Source organism: Equus przewalskii, chromosome 8 (assembly GCF_037783145.1).
Source record: "Equus przewalskii isolate Varuska chromosome 8, EquPr2, whole genome shotgun sequence".
Taxonomy (NCBI): Eukaryota; Metazoa; Chordata; class Mammalia; order Perissodactyla; family Equidae; genus Equus; species Equus przewalskii.
Window position 1 is genome coordinate 6,657,057 of NC_091838.1, and position 19,607 is coordinate 6,676,663.

General features: G+C 44.1%; 1 protein-coding gene across 5 annotated transcripts in view; it reads left to right on the plus strand.

Annotated features, from left to right (window-relative positions):
- The first annotated feature begins 15,630 nt into the window (after nt 1–15,630).
- The window catches only part of PAG1 (phosphoprotein membrane anchor with glycosphingolipid microdomains 1), a 129,758-nt gene continuing 125,781 nt past the window's right edge, over nt 15,631–19,607 (plus strand). For 3 of the 5 annotated variants that reach the window (XM_070630377.1, XM_070630375.1, XM_070630373.1), the window contains exon 1: nt 15,631–15,770. The gene's annotated coding sequence lies outside the window, so the exon portion shown is untranslated. The remainder of the gene's footprint in view (nt 15,771–19,607) is intronic. The other 2 variants (XM_070630378.1, XM_070630376.1) reach the window with 1 other exon arrangement.

A 19,607-nucleotide genomic window follows, 5' to 3' on the forward strand; every position in this document is an offset into this window, starting at 1 on the left:
TTCAGCTCCTATCAGCCTCTCCAGCTGCTGCTTCTTCTACAAGCCCCTAACTCTGCAATTCAGCCACCCCTGGCCTTCTTTTATTTACTCATACTGCCATCCTCCCTCTTGCCTCAGGGCCTTTGCACAAGCTGTTTCCTGTGTCTAGAATGTTCTTGTCTCCCCTCTGCATCTTTTGGCCACTGCCAGAAGTCTTTCCTGACTTCTTTGACTAAATCAAACACAGAAATTGTAGATTCCTGTGGCATTACATCTCTCTCCTTCCAAGCGATTGCCACAGTTATGATGGTTTGTGTGGTTCCCTGACCGTTATCTGTCTCCTGCACTGTGCCATAACCTCCACAAGGACAGTGTGCATTCCTTACCACTGTATCGATAGCTCTTAGTAGCGTGTTAGTTCTCAAATAATATTTCCCGGCTGAATAATTTTATCAATGAGTCACCTGAGTCAATGAATTGGAGCTGGAGGAAAGAACGGATGAGACACGACCAACCACCAGTAGAAAGATGAGGCCAGTGACCACACGTTATCCTACCAGTTCGAAGATGGCCTGATGTTAAGTATTCTGTGCCCATGCAAAGTGTGATAACTGTCTCTAATTTTACATTTCCCAGGGAACCTTGTTTTTCTATTGAAAATAGCTGCCCAAACATTACTTTATTACTAATATTTGTTGTCTCACCAAATAAATTTTTTTTTTTTTTGAGGAAGATTAGTCCTAAGCTAACATCTGCTGCCAATCCTCCTCTTTTTGCTGAGGAAGACTGGCCCTGAGCTAACATCCATGCCCATCCTCCTCTACTTTATTGTGGGACACCTGCCACAGCATGGCTTGACAAGTGGTGCCATGTCCGCACCTGGGATGCAAACTGGGAAACCCCGGGCCGCCGGAGTGGAACGTGCAAACTTAACCACTGCACCACCGGCTGGCCCACACCAAGTAAATTTAATAAGTATTTAACGGGTAATGACCAAGTGGAAGACACTGTACTGTGTGTCCCAAATGATATAAACATGCCCTTGATTATTAATATATCCAATTTATGGATTGAACTTTATAAAATATGCTATTGCATACCTTCTCTCCTTTAATCCTCACAATAACTTTGTAAAGCACTTGTATATTTTTTGTAGCTTTTTTCAGTTCAGCACAGAGCAAATCAGAGATTCACTGTTCAGAGGTGAACTGACACGTTCAAGTTCAACCACCTGAAAGCGACGGAAGGCCACCTCGGGTCTTCCTGCTCCACTCCAGGTTTTAACAGCATAGATTTTCCAGGTAGGAATGAAGCTCTGCCCTTCCCTGTGAATTTCCCTTCTCTCCACATCCCTACCCCCTGGTGCCCAGCCTAAGTGCCTCAGAAGTGGTCTGGACAACCATTGACCACACCTGGTGTAATTGCTGTTTACATCGGCGGCTGAGCTTCCCGGAGATGAGAAGATGAACCATGGTGGACAATCAATATTGTTTGTCAAATGGATTGTCTACTTTACCCTCAATACTTCACAGTCAAAAAGTAAGCAATGACTCAAGCTTTAAGCTCTTTGGGTTTGAGAATATAAATTCTACCTACGAAGATTCTATTTATTATTTATTATTTTGGGACTGGCTTTAGAATATGCCTCTTTTTGAATAGCTAATAGCTAGAGAGGAAAGCCTTGTGTAATATCGGAGAGATGAGCTGTTTTTCCTAGGAATTTACATCATAATACCACAGATTAGCATGGAGTGGGCCCTACCCAGAATGACTGGAACGTGGTTAGCATGCAGAGAGGAGCTCAGAGATAAACTTTCTGCTTAATTGGAGTGGGTATGATATTCCAGTGATTCTGTGGAATGCACTGGAAAATCCAAAAGAAGTTCCAAAAATGGTTTTAAATAATCACTTCTGGAAGACGGCACAGCCTCGCCTTATAATTACTTTGAGAGAACTTACTCTCATTTGGATTCTTCTGGTATGTTCTGTTTTCAAAAAGAAACGAGTGGAATTAATAAGTCAAAGGGCACAAACATCTTCCTTATAAGTTTCACTTCTTCCTGATTGTTACAGTAACGCCTGCTTCTGTAGAAAATACAGATAGTACATAAAAGTGTCCAGAGGGAGAGAAAAAATTTACTTATAAAGATCGTTATACTACCCTGAGGCAAATCTTGTTAACAACTTGACACTTTCATCTCTACTACACTCCTGTTTATTTTTCTTAGTTGAGACATAGTCTATTTTTTCCACTTAACATTACGTGCTTTTTCACCAATAAAACATTTGTTTCAGTGCTTTTAATTAAAGGCACTACTTCTCTGTATTACAACTTAAAAGTTTGCCCAATTGATGTAACCATTGTTAAAAATTTGGTATTCATCTTCCTTATTTGTTCCTTCACTAAACTAACATGGACAGTATACATATAATACCATTGCTACTATTGCTGTTTTACAAAAATGGCATCATACATAAAACTAAATTTTTTCTTAGCGATGTATCATTACATTTTCCCAAATTCCTTCAGAAGACCTACCTCATTCTATCAAATAACTACATACTATTGTATAGAGTGGAAGTATGGTAATTTATGAAGTCACCTCCTAAGGATGAACACTCAGGATTTTTTTCCTTATTTTTTTATATTATAAGAAACAGAGCAATAAAAATAATAGTGAATATATTTAAATAATGGCACTTATATTTTTAGAAAATATTTCTTTGCTAATTACAAATTTAACTAACAAATACAGTTGGGTTCTTTCCATTGTTTTCCACGAGGGCATGGTCCGTATTTGTCTGGTTCATTGCTCTTTTGCCCAAATAGAACATAGAACATAGCATATAGAAAGTCTGAATCAAATAAATATTTGCTGAATTGAACTGAACAGATAACATTATTGTGGGAGCCCTGAATTTAAAAATGGTCAATGTGGAAGCTGTGCCATATGATATTAAGGTAGGACACGAGAGTGAGGGCGTACCTGGGACACTCACAAATCCACCATCAGCACCCAGCTTGGCCACCAATGGGCAGTATGTCTTTGAACTTGGTCTCTGTCCGCCTTATCTTTTCTTCATTTATAAATTGGTTAAGTGGCACGCTTCTCATGTTGCATAGACATGTCACATTTTAATACACATTTTATTCTTATCAAGTGTTGATAATAATGTAACAGAAAAAGTTCCCTTAGCATTAAAGTAATATATCAAAATTATATGTTTATAATTATGAGAGTGTTCATTGACATCTCTTTATAGCACATTTCATATGCAGAGGATGACATGATTATTAAATTAAGTTCTTCCCACTCATTGACTTGGCTTTAAAATATTCCAAGTCTGTGTGAAAATTAGCTCCATTAGTCCACTGTCACCCTGAAAAATACATGGCACCATCAGAGGGATGATGAAAGAAGGTAATGTGAATGAATCCGTATAAACCCACCTATTTGAGCAGGAAAACCAGAAGTCCCCGGGGTAGGGTCAACAACTTCTTGAATGTCAGAGATCAACGGTACTCAATAATTAACGCCGTTTTTTTTCCTCAGTTGAATTCCGAATAGACCGAGAAGGTACGTAGGTGGAGGCCACAATCTAGCATTTATTACCAATAAAGATGTTATTGGAGGATGTGACAACACATCCATGGGCACGGAGACATCGCAACACAACAGGCTGGCCCTCTCTGGAATTAAGCAGGCTCCCCGTCTCTGTTGCAGGGGTGCTAGACTTCGGGAGCAGACCAGTCTGTACTAGAAACAGGAGAGAAGGAACAGAGCAGAGGGCTCGCTTCCTACTGGCAGCTCACCCAAAAGAGAGGAGGAGGTGATGGGTTGTCCATGCCCTGTTTTGCTTTTCAGCCTCACTAGTCAGATATGTCACTCTCCCTCCCTGAGTGGGAACCAGTAAGGAGGAGAAGAGAGTCCAGAGAGTTCATGCCAGTGGAACTCACTTTACATGGAGGACAACATCAGGTCTGGGAAAGAAGAGCTTTCCCTTACTGCCCACTATTGAAAATACACTTTTTTGCTTATACACATGTTGCTGCCTTTTATAGGCACGGGGGTTTTGAGACAGCAAACAACCTACGCATCCTCTGGCCACGTCCACAGAAGACACTCTCCACACCCCACACAGATGAGCACAAACCCTCTGCCACAGCATATGCTGAGGGCATTTCTAGAGATCATGAGCTACACGCGACCCTAATCAGAAATTGTGTTTGGGGTCCAGACTTTGAATTTCTTAACCAGTTTACAGTGCATTTTGGAAAACAGCCTCTTATTTAGTTTATTTTGAAAACAGAGCATGGAAATTAATTTGTTCATGATTCCATATAGGCTTTTTAAACTTTCACAGTATTACATATTTTTCCTGCTGACATCCCTATGTTCTTTCTTTTTAATAATGTATTTATTCAAAGCATTTGTTGAATACTTTTTTCTTTTGAAGAAGATTAGCCTTGAGCTAACATCTGCTGCCAATCCTCCTCTTTTTCTGAGGAATACTGGCCCTGAGCTAACATCCATGCCTATCTTCCTCTACTTTATTGTGGGACACCTGCCACAGCATGGTTTGCCAAGCAATGCCATGTCTGCACCCGTGATCTGAACAGGCGAACCCCGTGTTGCAGAAGTGGAACATGTGAACTTAACTGCTGCGCCACTGGGCTGGCCTCCTTGTTGAATACTTTTAATAACATTTATGAGTACCAGCAATGATCCAAAACTTATAAGGAAAGTATGATCAAGCCCATTTTGCCAATGAGAAAATTAAGGTTCAGATAGATAATTTGTTTAGGGTGACACTCAGGAAGAACAGGAAAATTGTATTCGAACCCGGCTCTTCCCAGCGCACACAGCCTCTCCAGCCTGTTCACTTACACAGGTGTCTATCATGCCATGTGAAAAACACTTGTCGTTGGGATCCTGTGCTTATTCACTTTTTTTTTCTATCCACGGCAAAGAACACCATGCTCTCACCTAGTAGGTATTCAGTAAATATTTAAATTTAGGTAAGTAAACTATCATGAAATTCTAGATACAGAAGATGCATAGAAATAGTCCAGTTTGAAACTGGCTTTTATAATTTAGGAAATTAAAGCCCAGAGATCTTAAATGTACATAGCTAGCAGACTATCAGATCCAAACAAAAATATAACTCCTCACACGTGGCCTTTCAGCTCTTCCTGCCCCCGTTTCCTCTTCACCATGGGAGTGATGCAAGTGACAAGTGGCTTGTCATGGATCATGGTGGCTTAGCATTAGGAGGAGCCAGCTGCTGCTTCTCCCGGGACACAAGATCTGAGGCAACGGAGGTCACGCCTGTGTCACAGCGTTGGCAAGACTTACAGGAAGGAAAATAACAATAACTAAACATCACACTTATTTATTAGAGAAGAAGCAGAAAATGGTGGCTAAGCACATGGACTCTGGAGCTGCATGGCCTGAGTTATGCAGAGGTAATCTGCTGCTTACTAGCTGTGGGATCTTGGACAAGTTATTTAGCCTGCATGTGCCATGGTTTCCTCATCTGGAAAGTGGGAATGTGGTACCTTGCACGGTCCTTGTGAAATATAGAGGAGTTACACCTATAAAACGCACAAACTTCACCAGGCACAGAGGAAGCACTCTGTTGTTACTGGCACCCTTTCTAGGTTCCAGAGGCAGTGCCAAATGCTGAAAAACCACTGGTTTTATTTATCTTATTACAAAATATTAAGATAAGTCCCTGCTACATTTTATAAATGAGGACTCGAGACAGAGAGAGAATAAGCAGCTTGACTAAGAGGCTCGTACCTCTCGGTGAAGCTTGTCAGCCTGGGTTACCTTCCCCCAGAGCCCAGACTGCTCACTATGGTGCTGGGAGCTGAATCTCATCCTCGGCTCCATCTCCTACAGAAAAGAAAAACTGCTTTGTGGTCCCTCTTGTAGCAGGTACAGAACTCTCTAGCCAAGGCCACTTTTTTCTAACCAAGCCTCGATCAATTTTCCTGTGGCCCCGGGAGGGTGAGCCTACAGCAGGCCACATCACCCCTAAGTCAGAGAGTCTAGCTCAGACGCTGCTCTGAAATTCCGAACGTTTGAAATTACCGTAAGTGGATCTCAAAAGAACTGATCTGGACTCACCTGCAATTAAATACCATGGAAATAATTAAAATCAGGCCAACTCTGAGGTCTTCTCTTGAAAGGGCGAACAAAGCTTGAATGCAACAAACATCTGGGGTCAGGAGCATGTCACTGTTTATCCAGGAATCTTCTAGAAGGGAGAGATCATGGACCTTTCCCTTAACTGCAAAATGGCCATTAAAATCACCTGCTCTGTATGTGAGAAAGTGTCACAAGGACTGTCTCAACCTAAGTCTCCAGGAAACAATCATTTCTGTCAGTGTGCCATTTAGATAAATCTCCTAGGGAAATGTGTTGAGAGTCAGCCTATAAACACATGTTGATTATTGAGTTGCTGGGTACTCAGCACTGGGTTAAACAAACTTTGAAGCTTCCTACTACATGTTTGAGGGCAATTCGAAGCTCTTAATGAACACGATTGCATGTTGTCAAGTAGAATGTTGCAGGAATGACTGCTCCCTGATGCCATTTTTAGAGATTCTGTTAGCAACAAAGCAAAAGTTTGGTGTGTCAGAAAAGCAAGTCATTACTTCTGAAGAGCAACATTAAATCTGATAAAATAAAACGAGATTTCTTTCTCTGTTCTCCTGAAATAAATTGTTGGCTGGTATCCCCCATAGTCATTAAAAACTCAAAGTTACTGTTTCATTTCTGATTTATAACATGAAGAAGCCTCAAAGCGTGAGTCCGGCTACAACTCAATAGGGCTAATTAAATTTTAACCGCTGGGTAAGCAATACAATTACTTTTATGCTCTTGAGATTTCTTTTTTTAAATGTTTCTTGTTTCTGTTTTTGTCAATACTTGAAGTCTGTTTATTTTCCTTTTTAAGGGTGTATCTTAAATTAAGTTAGATTCTTAACCTTTCCTATCAGTGTAAATGATTCTCCTTTGGCAAGAAGGCATCGGGTTTAATTACTAGCATAAACACAAGGCTAAACGAACGATTCTAAGATGAATGACAAGTACACAAGCACGATAGAACCTGATTCTGAACTTCAGTGGCTACACATCACTATCATCACCCATAGAATGGTTGGGATTGGAAATGACCAGTAGCTCTTAATACATAAGCAGAGCATGATAAGCCAAGTAATAAGCTTAGAAAGCCAAAGGAAGTGGATTTTTAATTTCAGTTCTGGTCCTGACTTACTCTGAAACCCTAGGAAAGATGCTTATCTATGGCTTAGCTTTTCCTATTTGTGAAATAAGGAGAGAAAAAGGAGTATTAAAGTAATATCCAGAGAGACAAGATGGTTAAATAGGCATGATATACAAGGTGAATATTATAATTAATAAGTATTTATTTGTGCATCATATCAACCATAAAGCAAGTCATTAGTATTTAGAGTTTTTAAGACAATTCACTAGGCATGGTTCAAAATACAAAGATGTAGAAAATGTGGACTTTACTCCCAAATCCTACAGTCCAGCTTGAGAGATGGAATGCCCATACTAAAATTTGTTGATTATTTCACTGACCATCGATCAACATTGCAGACTGACTGGTATGGACATAAGCACCTGATATAATTGCTCTCTTCTTCATCTTGAGATGGTGATGTCATTTCTGCTCTATATGTTAATCAAAGCTATAAATAAGACAACACAAAGACATGGTGTCTTTTTAAATGCACTGTATAATACTGTGTTCTGACACCAACTGGGTGTCCTACAATTGAATTCAACTCTGATACTCACTAACTGGAGCTAGCATCAGATCCCACAAGTTAAAGAGCAAGGTCCCCAACAAGATTGCCCTTACATTGGATGCTAGATGCAAGTGGGTCCCCCAGGCTTCTTGCACTTCTCTGTGACGTAGCTACAAATTCACAGTTTCCCACAAACCTCCCTCAGATTCAATAATTCACTAGAGCAACTCACAGAACTCAGGAAAGCATTATACTTATGGTTACTGTTTTGTTATAAAGGATACAGATGACGAGGTACGTAGGGTGAGGGCTGGAAGAACGATGAGTGCAGGAGCTTCTGTCCCTGTGGAGTCAGGATGCACCACCCTCCCAGCACATCAATATGTTCACCAACCCAGAAGCTCCCCAAGCCTTGATGTCCTGAGTTTTTATCAGGGTTTCATTACATAGGCATGAGTGATTAAATCATTGGCCATGTGATTGAACTTAGTCTCCAGCCCCCCTCCCCAGAGGTCAGGGAGTGAGGCTGAAGGTTCCAACCTTTTAAGCACACAATTGGTTTCCTTTCACATCTCATTAGCATAAACTCAGGTATGGTCAAATGGGGTTCATTATGAATATCATAAGACACTCCTGGGGTCGGCCGGGTGGCACAGCAGTTAAGTTCACACGTTCTGCTTCTCGGCAGCCCGGGGTTCACCGGTTTGGATCCCGGGTGCGGACATGTCACCACTTGGCAAAGCCATGCTGTGGCAGGTGTCCCACAATAAAGTAGAGGAAGATGGGCATGGATGTTAGCTCAGGGCCAGTCTTCCTCAGCAAAAAGAGGAGGATTGGCAGATCTTAGCTCAGGGCTAATCTTCCTCAAAAAAATAAATAAATAAATAAGACACTCCTACCACTCAAGAAATTCCAAGGGCTTTTGAAAGTCTATGCCAGGAACCAGGGATAGTTTAGAAGTGCTCTGTGGTTGATAGAGACAGTAGGTGTTATAGAAGCTCACAGGAGGAGAGACCTCTCCAGCAGGGGAGCTAGGACCATCAAGGTCAGCTTCATGGACAGGATGTGGAGTGGGATGAATACATTAGGCGTTAGAGTATGGCTGGTATTTGAACAACAGAGATGAGAGGAGAACTTGAGTAAAATACAGCAGTGAAACACAAACGCAAGAAAGTACAAAGGGTAATGAAGCAAGGAAGAGAAAGCCAGTGTGAGCAAAGCAGAACATTTAGGGTAGGGTACAGTGAAAGACAAAGCAAATTTAATAATGTCTATATATTCAAGACTCTTTTCTTTTGTGGCAAGGGAAAATTCACCCTACGCTAACATCTGTTGCCAACCTGACTCCTTTTTTTCTTCTTTTTCCCCTGCACAGCCCCAGCACATAGTTGTGTATAGTTGTAACTTCTGGTTCTTCTGTGTGAGCCACCACAACGGCGTGGCTACTGACAGACGAGTGGTGTGGTTTTGCGTCCAGAACGGAACCCAGACCACTGAAGTGGAGCGTGCAGAACTTAACTGAAAGGCCATCGGGGCTGGTTCTCAAGGCTCTGTTAATTAAATCCAATCATACATTTTCAGAAAAAAATTATAATTATTAATAGGGACAAAGCATACTACCATCAGACTGCCTATAACTGATTTCAAAATGTAATAGTCTCGTATCTTCTAAACGAAACAAAACAAAACAAAACAACTCCTTAGAATGGCACTGTGGCTGGTTGTATACTGAACATTCCCGAATAAGTGATTTGGACAAAGTATGTCAAAGAAACATAAATAATATTTTAAATTGCTGTTACTGGCTTCACAAACCAAAATAAAGTCTCTCAGGCTCAGCTGTCCCCTTATATATATAAACAAAGCAGCCTCCACACTTTGTTTCTTTCCTAGCCAAGAGAAATTAGGCTTCCATGGCTTCAGACAGCTGTCATGCATTTCCCCGGCTGCCGCCACATGAGTGTCAGGCTCTGCAGATCAGTACCACACCAACATCTGGCTCTGCTTGCTTTCTTTCAAACAGAGCTTAATTTTCCTCTGAGTTTCCAGAAACAGGAAATACCACGTGCACTTCAGTGGAATTTGGGATTAAATATTTCTAAAACCAACTGCTGTTTTTACAAGACATCTTGGAGTGATGGTTTATTTTATGGCTTTTCCCTCTCAGAATCCTTCTCTCTACATGAATTGCTGTGGAATCTCCAAGGTCCCTTGCCTTTCCATCAGGCTATGATCGTGTTTTTATTCATTCCCAGAAGAATACGTTTGAGACTCCACTGAACGTCTGACCACCAGCCACACAAGTAACATCTCAAATTCCAGAAGTTTTTGTCGGCCGTTCAGAACAGTAGGTTTGACCACTGCCAAGTGTGCAGAAACTTTGGGGAGCCCTCATTCTCACTAGCTCTCACTAATGTGGACCATCCACCCTCTCAAGAAGGTGCTCTCTTCTTTGGGAGCAGGAAGAAAAGAGAGTTCAGCAGAAACTGAATGCTCTTTCTTCATGGGAAAGGAGGAATAGATAAATGGCTGACTTTCAGAGAATAATAATGGCTACGACTATTATCCCCATTTTCCAGATGAGGAACCTTCTGCAGACTGAGGAAGAAAGCCACGCAAACAGTGCATAAGCATATGCCTCCACTTCTAAGTGGGCTGCTGGCTCAAAGAGAAAGCCACAGGACACCGAATTTCCTCTCCCTGTCACCTTTGTCCCTCTATAATAAGAGATAGCCTCCGCTCCAGGGAAGGTAGAAGGCTGACAGCAGAAAAGTCTATTTGCTGAAAAAGTGTTGAGAGGGTGGGGATGGAGGAAGAAGATGTACAACAGGGTAAGAAGCGTCAGGAATGCTTTAGCCACTAAAAGCCTTTCACATCCTTCTGACACTGCAGCCTGTGCAACTAGCTTCTCTTGGAGGTGAAACTCTAACTTTATTCATCTTCCTTTCTCAATCCTGAATTCTTGTTTCTTGGCTGGTGAATGACTTATGACTAATGAAACACACAGTTTCCTCTGATGCCTACTTAAAATATAGGTTTGTAAGAATTGTATTCTATGGATGTAAGAATTTAAAAACAAACATAAGGAATCTCTGCCAACATTATGAGTATCCACATCAGTTTTACAGCCACAAATCTTGAGCGATGATGTCAGGATAGGAATTCAAGGAATGCGTAAGGTCAGGATGACAAAGGATGATGGGAATATCCATTCTTTGATCTGTAATATAAAGACATTTCCTTAAGGCGCTCTCCGTTCTCACTTTTGTATGCGGTCTCTCTTCCCACCATCATTTCTTTCTCCCAGTAGAAAGAGCTGGACGTGTCAAGTCCTAACCCCTGCCTTTTCCTCGGCAATACAGTGTGAGGCCACAGAGTAACATTAGCAGGCTTTATCTTGATCTCCCCCGAAAGCCTTTTCCACATGATTCCCCTGTTCTCAGAGGAGGCCTGAAGTCATTCTCGAGTCTTCTGATGGAAAAGGAAAGCACTCCTTTAAAAACTACAGTTAATCACTGCCTGCATTAAAATGATAAAAGGGACATTCAGAGACATCTAGCTACAGATTTTAACTCTAAGAGAGAGAAAAAAAGCTAATACTAACAACCAGCATTTATTAGGAAGCTACTACGTGCTTGAAGCTATTGTCCCTCCGTGGTAGGTTATCAAAGATGGCAGCAATGTGGATTACAGCCGACAGAGGGAGATGCTGGGAGCCGGAACCAAACAATTCTGGGTGATGCTGACTGTGAACGTGGCCTCTCCACCGGCCGCCTTTTCCTTCCATCAGTGGGCAACTTGGTTGGGAGGGAGAGGTAGGCAATTCTCAGAGATTAAGATTGAATGTCCATTTCTTTAAAGCATTTATCTATTTTTAAGGGATTTATAACCTATTTATTAATCTCTGATCATTCTTCCCTATAGATTAAGTCAAATGTGAGACACTTACTTGAAGTACAGGCAAGCAGTAAGCTGCAGGTACAGCTACAACTGCCACTTTTCTTCTTGGTCACAGGCCCATACTTCTCCCAACTTTATCTCAGAGGCTGCTGATATCCAGTCTTCACCAGCCTCTGCTCCTCGGCCACCAAACACCATAGCCAGTCTTGCTCTTCCATCTTTAAATTTCGTCTTCCCCAGCCCCAAACCCCATCCTTGGGCCAGAATCCTCCCCTGGCGCCTATTTCCTTTCAGGCTTGGAGTTACAATGAACACTGTATTAACTTATTCGTGGGATCAAAAAACTTTTTGGAGCTAGCCTAAAATCCAGATCATTTATTACATTGCTCTAAATTCTAAACAAATTTTTTAGAACAAATAATTTAGAAGTAAACATTTGAAACGCAGGCACTGGGTAAGTTTCCTGTGTTGGGGCCAGAGGAATCGAGCTTTCCAATAGTTTTCAAAACTTTCCCAGGAAAAGAAGACAGAACGCTGATTTCTCCATCCCCACTCTCACCCCCACCCCCACATCCCACCAGGGACTTGCTTAGGGTTTCCTGTGAAGTTTCCAGCAGCTGCATGTGTTCAAACAAGGCAAACTTGGTAATAAACCATGTCTAAAAATCAAGCACAACTGGTATTAACGTTTATGGCAGCCTTATTTTTCCCTAGTGAAATCTAATTCTATGTTCCCACTTCTGTCTCAGCTGTGCCAGTCACCTTGGACTCCCACACTTCTCTCATCTGGACTGTAACTATGAAGTAGGCAGAGGCTGCAAGATTTTCATGTCAAAGAATCCCATTGAATGAAATGGATGAAGAAACGTAATTACTAACTATGGAGAATTTGGGGGCCAAAGCTGAGGTCAGGGAGAAGCCTGTGATTCTTAGCAGAAAGTTTCATAAAAATCTATTCTAGGAATAGCTTCTCGAATGAGCAGAGAATAGGTTCAAAGGAGTCACTAGCTTCTCTATAATTGAAATCCTCACTGTTGGAACTTTTAGAGGCATTGAAGGAAGGAATTCTCAGCCGAAGAGCAGCCTTTGCTGACCCATAAGGAATACAGACCTCAGAGGAAAAAACCTAGCTGCTGTTCCTGCTAGACAACAATGGCAGCTAATGAGAAACAAATTCTAAATGAGACACGGTCAATATCAGGACACAGTCAATATCAAGCCAACATTACACCTTTCCTGAGTTTAATGCTAATAATAGTGGCTCACAACACCATGGCAGTGGGACATACTGATGAAATTTTTATGTAATAAAATCCTAGATAGCTTAAAGGCAATATGCAAATGAATTCATATACTATACAGATAAATATTTTGATTGGAGCTCCCTCATTTACAGAGAATTCTCTTTTAATTAGGAATTCATTTCTTTCTTTCTTTCTTTTTTTTTTAATCTCAAATCGCACAGAAGGGTAGCTGTAATAGAAGAGCCAGGCTGGAGGGACAGATAAAGGTGGGGAGGACACAGTTGACCGTGTAGCATTCCAAGGCAAACCTCTGGATTGGGAGTTTGCATATAAATATCACATACTTTCTTCCAAGACTGTATTCAGATCAGAAGTACAGTCCATAGCATTTATCACAAGCAGAAGAATTGTTCCTGACACTTCTGGTTCTACATCAAGGAGTGGCTTTGACATACATTTGGGTTCTAATTTACTGATGGCAAATCCTGGTGTGAACAACTTGAAAATGAAAAACCATCTTCAGGATGTCATTTGGTGAAAGGAGAGCAGAGGAAAAGGACGAGGCTTGAGACTGGTTCCTGCCTGGAGTTTGTCTAAATCACTTAGCTTCTTTGGGCCTGGATAAAATGACGATGGTAATTGCGCTTGTCACCAGAAAATATGCGTGTTGCTGTCTGAACCTCTCGGCAACGCCTGCACTATGTGACTGCACTGCCCTAGGACTGGCATGCTCTTAGAGCAACATTTTACCCCCTAATTCGTGGAGCTGCAGAAGTGGGGTGAAGACACAAAACGTATTTCCTCCCTACAAAAAATGGAAGCCTTTCTAACTCAAAATTCAGGCCCAGCCTTAAATGATGTGAATAGTAAACACAGAAACCATTTCTTTGTAAGATCTGAATCGTTTTCCTTAGTTATAGAAGCCACGCCCAACACTCACATGTGTACTCTTGCTCAAATTCCACTGTCTGAGTAAGTCAATGCCCAGAGCGTCCATTTTTAAATCTGTATAATGGGCATAACATCTTTTTTATCCAATTTGAGACCACTGTGAGATTTCCATGAGGTAATGGATGTGACGGGCCACACATCCATAGGGTCCTGAACACCTGAGTTTCACCTTGTGCTACCAGCAGGAGGCCAAGCCTGGTCCCTGGATCCTCTTCTCCAAGGGGCCTGCCCAGGCTCTAGGTCAGTCCAAGGTTTGCCTCCTCCTACACACGCTTCCTTCCGCAGCCTCCTAACCAACAAGCCATCTCACATCCCTCACTCCATCACTCTACTCCCTACTCCCACCCCTCCCCGCCTAAGGAGCCTTCTTCCCCAGTCAACTTTAAGCCCCCTTTAATAATATGTGTAATGAATACACTGTATGTATTGTGTGTTTACATATTTTTCTTACTAAAAGTAATGCATAATAATCGTAGAAAATTTGGACTAGTCAAACAAAGCGCCAGTTGGACTCGGAGTCTGACGTCCTGATTTCTCTTCCTGCAAAAGTCAATACCCAGCCGCAGGTTGCTGATCTAATATCCTGAAGTTTGGTCCAAATAACACCTATATGGGACTTGTCCAGAGTGCTTCTTACCAATGGAATTCCTGAGCCCCACCTTTGCCCAGCGGCTGAACCGGAACCTCTGTGGGTAGGGCCTGGGAATGCGCCCTGCATTTTTGAAAAGCTACTCAGGTGATTCCCACACAGACCAACGTTTCAGAAGCTCTGCTCCAGCCTCTAGACCACACTTTGAGTAGCAAGGGTGGGTGGTCTGGACCTGCAGCGCTGGCATCAAAAGAGAGCTTGTTAAAAATAAAGAATCCCCCCCGTAGCGCCCAGACCTCCCGAATCAGGATCTGCATTTAAACAAAACCCCCGGGAGATTCGGTCGCCCATTAAAGGTTTGAGAAGCTCTGCTGGATACACCTCCCTCGCTATCACTTGAGAACCTTTACAACCTCCTGATACCTGGGCCCCACCCGGAGATTCTCACGTCCTCCCTCTGGATTCCGGGGCGCGGCCGGGGCAAAGGGCTCTTACAAGCTGCCCAAGGTATTTTCCTGTCCAGCCCAGGCGGAAGGCCACTGTCCCTAAAGCGCAGCCCTTCCAGGTTCAGCGATAACCTGAGTTGCACCGGCTTTTGCGGGCCTGCCCGGCGTCCTAAAGACGGTTGAGAGTAAACAGTGGTTCTTAAGGGACAATGGGCTCTGGAGACAAACAAGTTCACCCACACAGCTGGAGGTTCAGCTCCTCCGAGGCGGGAGACTTCCTGTACACCCTGGGCGCGCGGGCAGGGCGCTGCGCCCGGGTGCCCCCCGCCCGGCCCCGCCCGGCGCGCCCCCTCCCTCCTTCCCTCCCTCCCCGCCGCTGCCTCCCTTCTCCCTCCGCCTCCTCCCTCCTCCTCCTCCCTCCTCCTCCCTCCTCCCCCCTCCTCCCTCCGGGTGACGTGCCGCAGCGGGCCGGGCTCATGCGCACTGGCGCCCCGCGCCCGCCCGGCCGCCCGGCCTCGGCGGCTGTCATTCTCGCGGCGCGGCGGCGAGGGCGCTCTGCGGGCCGGCGGAGCCCGGCCGCCCGCGATGTGACCCGGCGCCCGGAGCGCGCTGCGGCTGTGCGGGTGCCAGCGCCTCGGCTCTGCGCTTGCCGCCGTCCTGCCGGGGCCGCGATCCCCGCCGAGCCCGAGCCCGAGCCGCGCGCGGGCGCTCGGAGCGCCGCCGTCCGGGGCCGCGCGCCGGTGCAGCCGCGCTCGCCGCCGCTGTCGCCGCCGCCGCCGGGCGCTGCGCCCTGCCCAGGTCCCCGCGCCGGGCACGGCGGAGCGAGGCGGCTGGGGCAGCACGGCCCCCCGAAGGCGCCCTGTCTCCGCGTCCCGGTAAGTTGACCGTAGTTTCCGAAGTTGCAGGGAGCCGGGGAAGGCGAGGCTGGTTTTCAGCATCTGCCTGTCGTGGGAAGAGGGGGCGGCCCCTCTCGGTCGCAGGGCTCCAGCTGCGGGAGTTCGGGTGCGGAGAGCGGCCGCGGCCGCGGGGAGAGGCTGCGGTCCGGGCGGGGGCTCCGGCCTCTGACGGCCGTGCCGGTGGCGATGTGCAGGGAGAGGACAGGTGCTCTCAGGGCATCTCGGCTGCTGCTGACGGCACATGCCCAGCTTCTTGACTCGGGGGGGGGTGTGTGTTGGGGGGGTTGGGGGTGCGTGCAGAGTCTTGTCACCTTTATCCTAAGTCCTCAGGGGAGTGACTCCTGTCGTATTCCTGGATGCGGTGGATCTTTGGGGATGGAGCTAAGCCTTCCCTTCCCAGGCCTCCAAGCTTCCCGCGCATCCCACTTTGCTCTTCCTCTAGGCAGAAGTTGCCAACGTTTCCAATAATTGGATCCCAGTCCTTTAAGGGAAAAAACTTACACGTCAATCCAGCGTTTTGTGCTATAAGACAAATAAAATGAGAAATCCATTCTGTGTGTGTGATTTCATGCACTTGAAGAATGCGGGCTAGTCCTAAAGGAATAGGATTCAGAGGATGACACTTGTGTTTCCTTCGCCCTGACTGTCCTGCGCCTCTTATGTAAGCGCCCGTCGGGAGAACTCTGTCTCTGCAGTGGCTGCAGCTGTGGCTTTCCATTCTATTTGTGGAAGGTCCAGCTTGAACAGAATTTAATGAAAATGCTGACATGATATAGCGGCCTGTAGTCTGAAACAGAGTGCGCTCTTCAAATTGGAGAGTCTTGTCCTAATAGGGAGCATGCGGGGAAAAGCCCAGTATATTTTCCAAGGCAGCTTCAGGAATTAGACACATAAATCATGTTTTAAAATAGCGTGCATTGTGCAGAGAGCTTGCAGAGGGACCCCTTCTGAACACATCCCCTTTGTTTTAGAAAAAGTGGAAATTGTTCCTGCCTGACAATTGTTGAGAGTTAAAAGTCTGCAAGTGAAGTGTACCAATGGGCTTAATTATCTTAATAAAGAAAGAGCATGATTTATAGGTAGCTGTCCTGTCGCACTTTGAAGGATAGAATTCTTTAACCTTTCTTTCTTATTGGTCCCCTAGAGCTTCCTTTAAAGCAGAGCAATAGATTGTCATCACTGATATTTAATATTGGAGTTGATTAAATTTGTAAAAGGAATACTTTGAAATACCATACGGTACTGCAGTGACTGTTAAAACAGTGGACATTAGAAATAAGGAGAATATTCAGATTATTTGGTATAGAAGTCATTAATTTAACAAAACAGATAACATTAAGGCTGCCCTAATTTTTTAATTTGGACGTGTAATAATTGTTTAACCCAAAACTCAGGAGTGTATTTTAATGTAAGATTTATATAGGTCGTCTTGAGAGAAAAAGGACATTTATGTTATTCCAGCATATAGAACGAGATGAACTAGTTATAGGCACCTCATTTTAAAACGTGTCATAGTTTTTTAAAGAATTCTAAGCAAATACACAAAATGGTATTTCAAAGGTTGAAAAGGTAGTCAAGTCAACACATTGTGGTCGGTGAGACCATCCATTGCTGATCTTTACAAGAGATAAATCAAAGCATGAAATCTCCAACAAGTTGACCCCCAAAAGCACTTTTGCATCATTGTTACAAGGACAGACTGGGTAGCCCGGGCTGCCGGCTCTGGTACCATCTTTTTGAATCTGGGCAGGTTACCTAGACTGTGTGCCTCGGTGTCTTTATCTGTAAAATGGGAATAAGAGTAGCACCTACCTCCCTGGATTGTGGTGAGGACTAAATGAGTTCATAGACATGAAGCTGTTCAACCCGTGTCTGGCGTATCAGACTGTGTGACACTATCATTGTTGTGGAAGGACACGCATCTTTGGATACTACAGACACTGAATGGCTGCCGACGGAGAAGAGAAGCAGTTCATGTGTATAATAGGAGTGAGGTACAAGTAATAATTGAACACCTCCCAGTGATGCAGACAGCTGGGGTTTGGCTTACTGTCTCCCTCGGTTCCTCGCTGGCGTGGGTGGCTTCATCTCCACTCTGGAGGTGAGGAAACTGAAGCTCCATGAGATCAAATAGTGGAAATCGGAGTTGAGATTTTAACCCATGTCTGTCTGTTTCGGATCTTTTTGATCATGCCGCCTCGACTTGAAAGTGCTTTTTCCACCTATTCTTTAATCCTCATAATAACATAATGAAATAGGTGCGTCATCATCTTTCATTTATAGATGAGGAAATTCAAGTTAAGCATTAAGTTATGCAAAGTACTCAGCAGCATTCACAACATAGCTCTCCATGACCGGGAGCTATTATTATTGTCACATCGTTGGTAAATAACTTGCCTACCCTAGCAAGTGGCAGAGGCCCCAGCAGGTGAAGTGAGTTTTCCCCTTCAGTTTGAAGTGGCTTCAGTTGCTTTTCACTTCCCTATTCATATATGCCATGAGTCAAGAAAAAAAGTTGGTATGATGTCACAGTTCACCCCCGAGGACAGTGCTCCGCGGGCCGTTTCCTGCCTGCAGATGTAGCTGCAGCCATCCACGCAGCCTCGGAAACCACCACGAGCAGCAGTAACGGATCCACAGCCATCCCTGGGTGTGAATTCGGTCCCCACTGGGGAACTCCCAGAGGGAGGGAGAGGCCTTGCACTCTGGTGCATGTTGTACTGTGTATTCAGAAATGGAAATAATGTGTCCTCCACATTAAATAAGCGTGCTGCCTCGAGGCCTTAGTACCAGTGTTGTGGGAAGTAGCTTCCAGGGCCCTGGGTGAACAGTACTTTGTTAGAAGTCTGGTCCATAGGCTGTTGCACTTGTCACCTGACTTCCAGAGGTTGGGAATGCTTGAGAGGCCACGGCTCTTTTTGTGGCTTTCTCAGGTTACCGTCCAGATACCACATGGTGTTCCCACCCTTTGGTAAATATTTACTTTATTTTCTAAATAGTAAAATTTAATTACTGGATAAGGCACACAGGCAACAGACTGCTCACAGACTGATTTAGTATTTCATTCAACCTCTTAGCTAATGCGTCCTACCACTGAAAGGTACCCCAAGGCGGCTGTTCTAAGTTGGCTTTCCTTTTTTAAAATCAAAACTCTCTGGGCAGCCCAGTGGGATAGTGGTTAAGTTGGCACACTCTGCATCAGCAGCCCAGGGTTCGTGGGTTTGGATCCCAGGCACAGACCTACACACCGCTAATCAAGCCATGCTGTGGCAGCATCCCACATACAGAGGAAGATTGGCACAGATGTTAGCTCAGCAACAGTCTTCCTCAAGCAAAAAGAGGAAGATTAGCAACAGATGTTAGCTCAGGGCCAATCTTCCTCACCAAAAAAAATTATATATATATCAAAACTCTCTGTACAGCATAGTAACTGTAGTTAATAGCACTGTATTGCATATTTGAAACTTTCTAAGAGAGTAGATCTTAAAAGTTCTCATCACAAGTAACTGTATGTGGTGATGGATGGATGTTAACTAGATTTAATGTGGTGATCATTTTGCAGTATATACAAATAATGATTCCTTATGTTGTGTACCTGAAATTAATATAATGTTATATGTGGATTATATCTCAATTAAAAATAAAATTAAAACTCCCTGGGAGAGGGACTTAGTGTGCCTGGGGACACAGTACCAGACACTGTGTGCCAAAAAAAGTCTTTGCCATCAGCTGAGTCTTTCCACAACTCTCTGAGATAGCTTCTATTTCAGTTTTATCCCTCCTTTTCAGCGTACAGATATTCCCTTTTAATCAGTA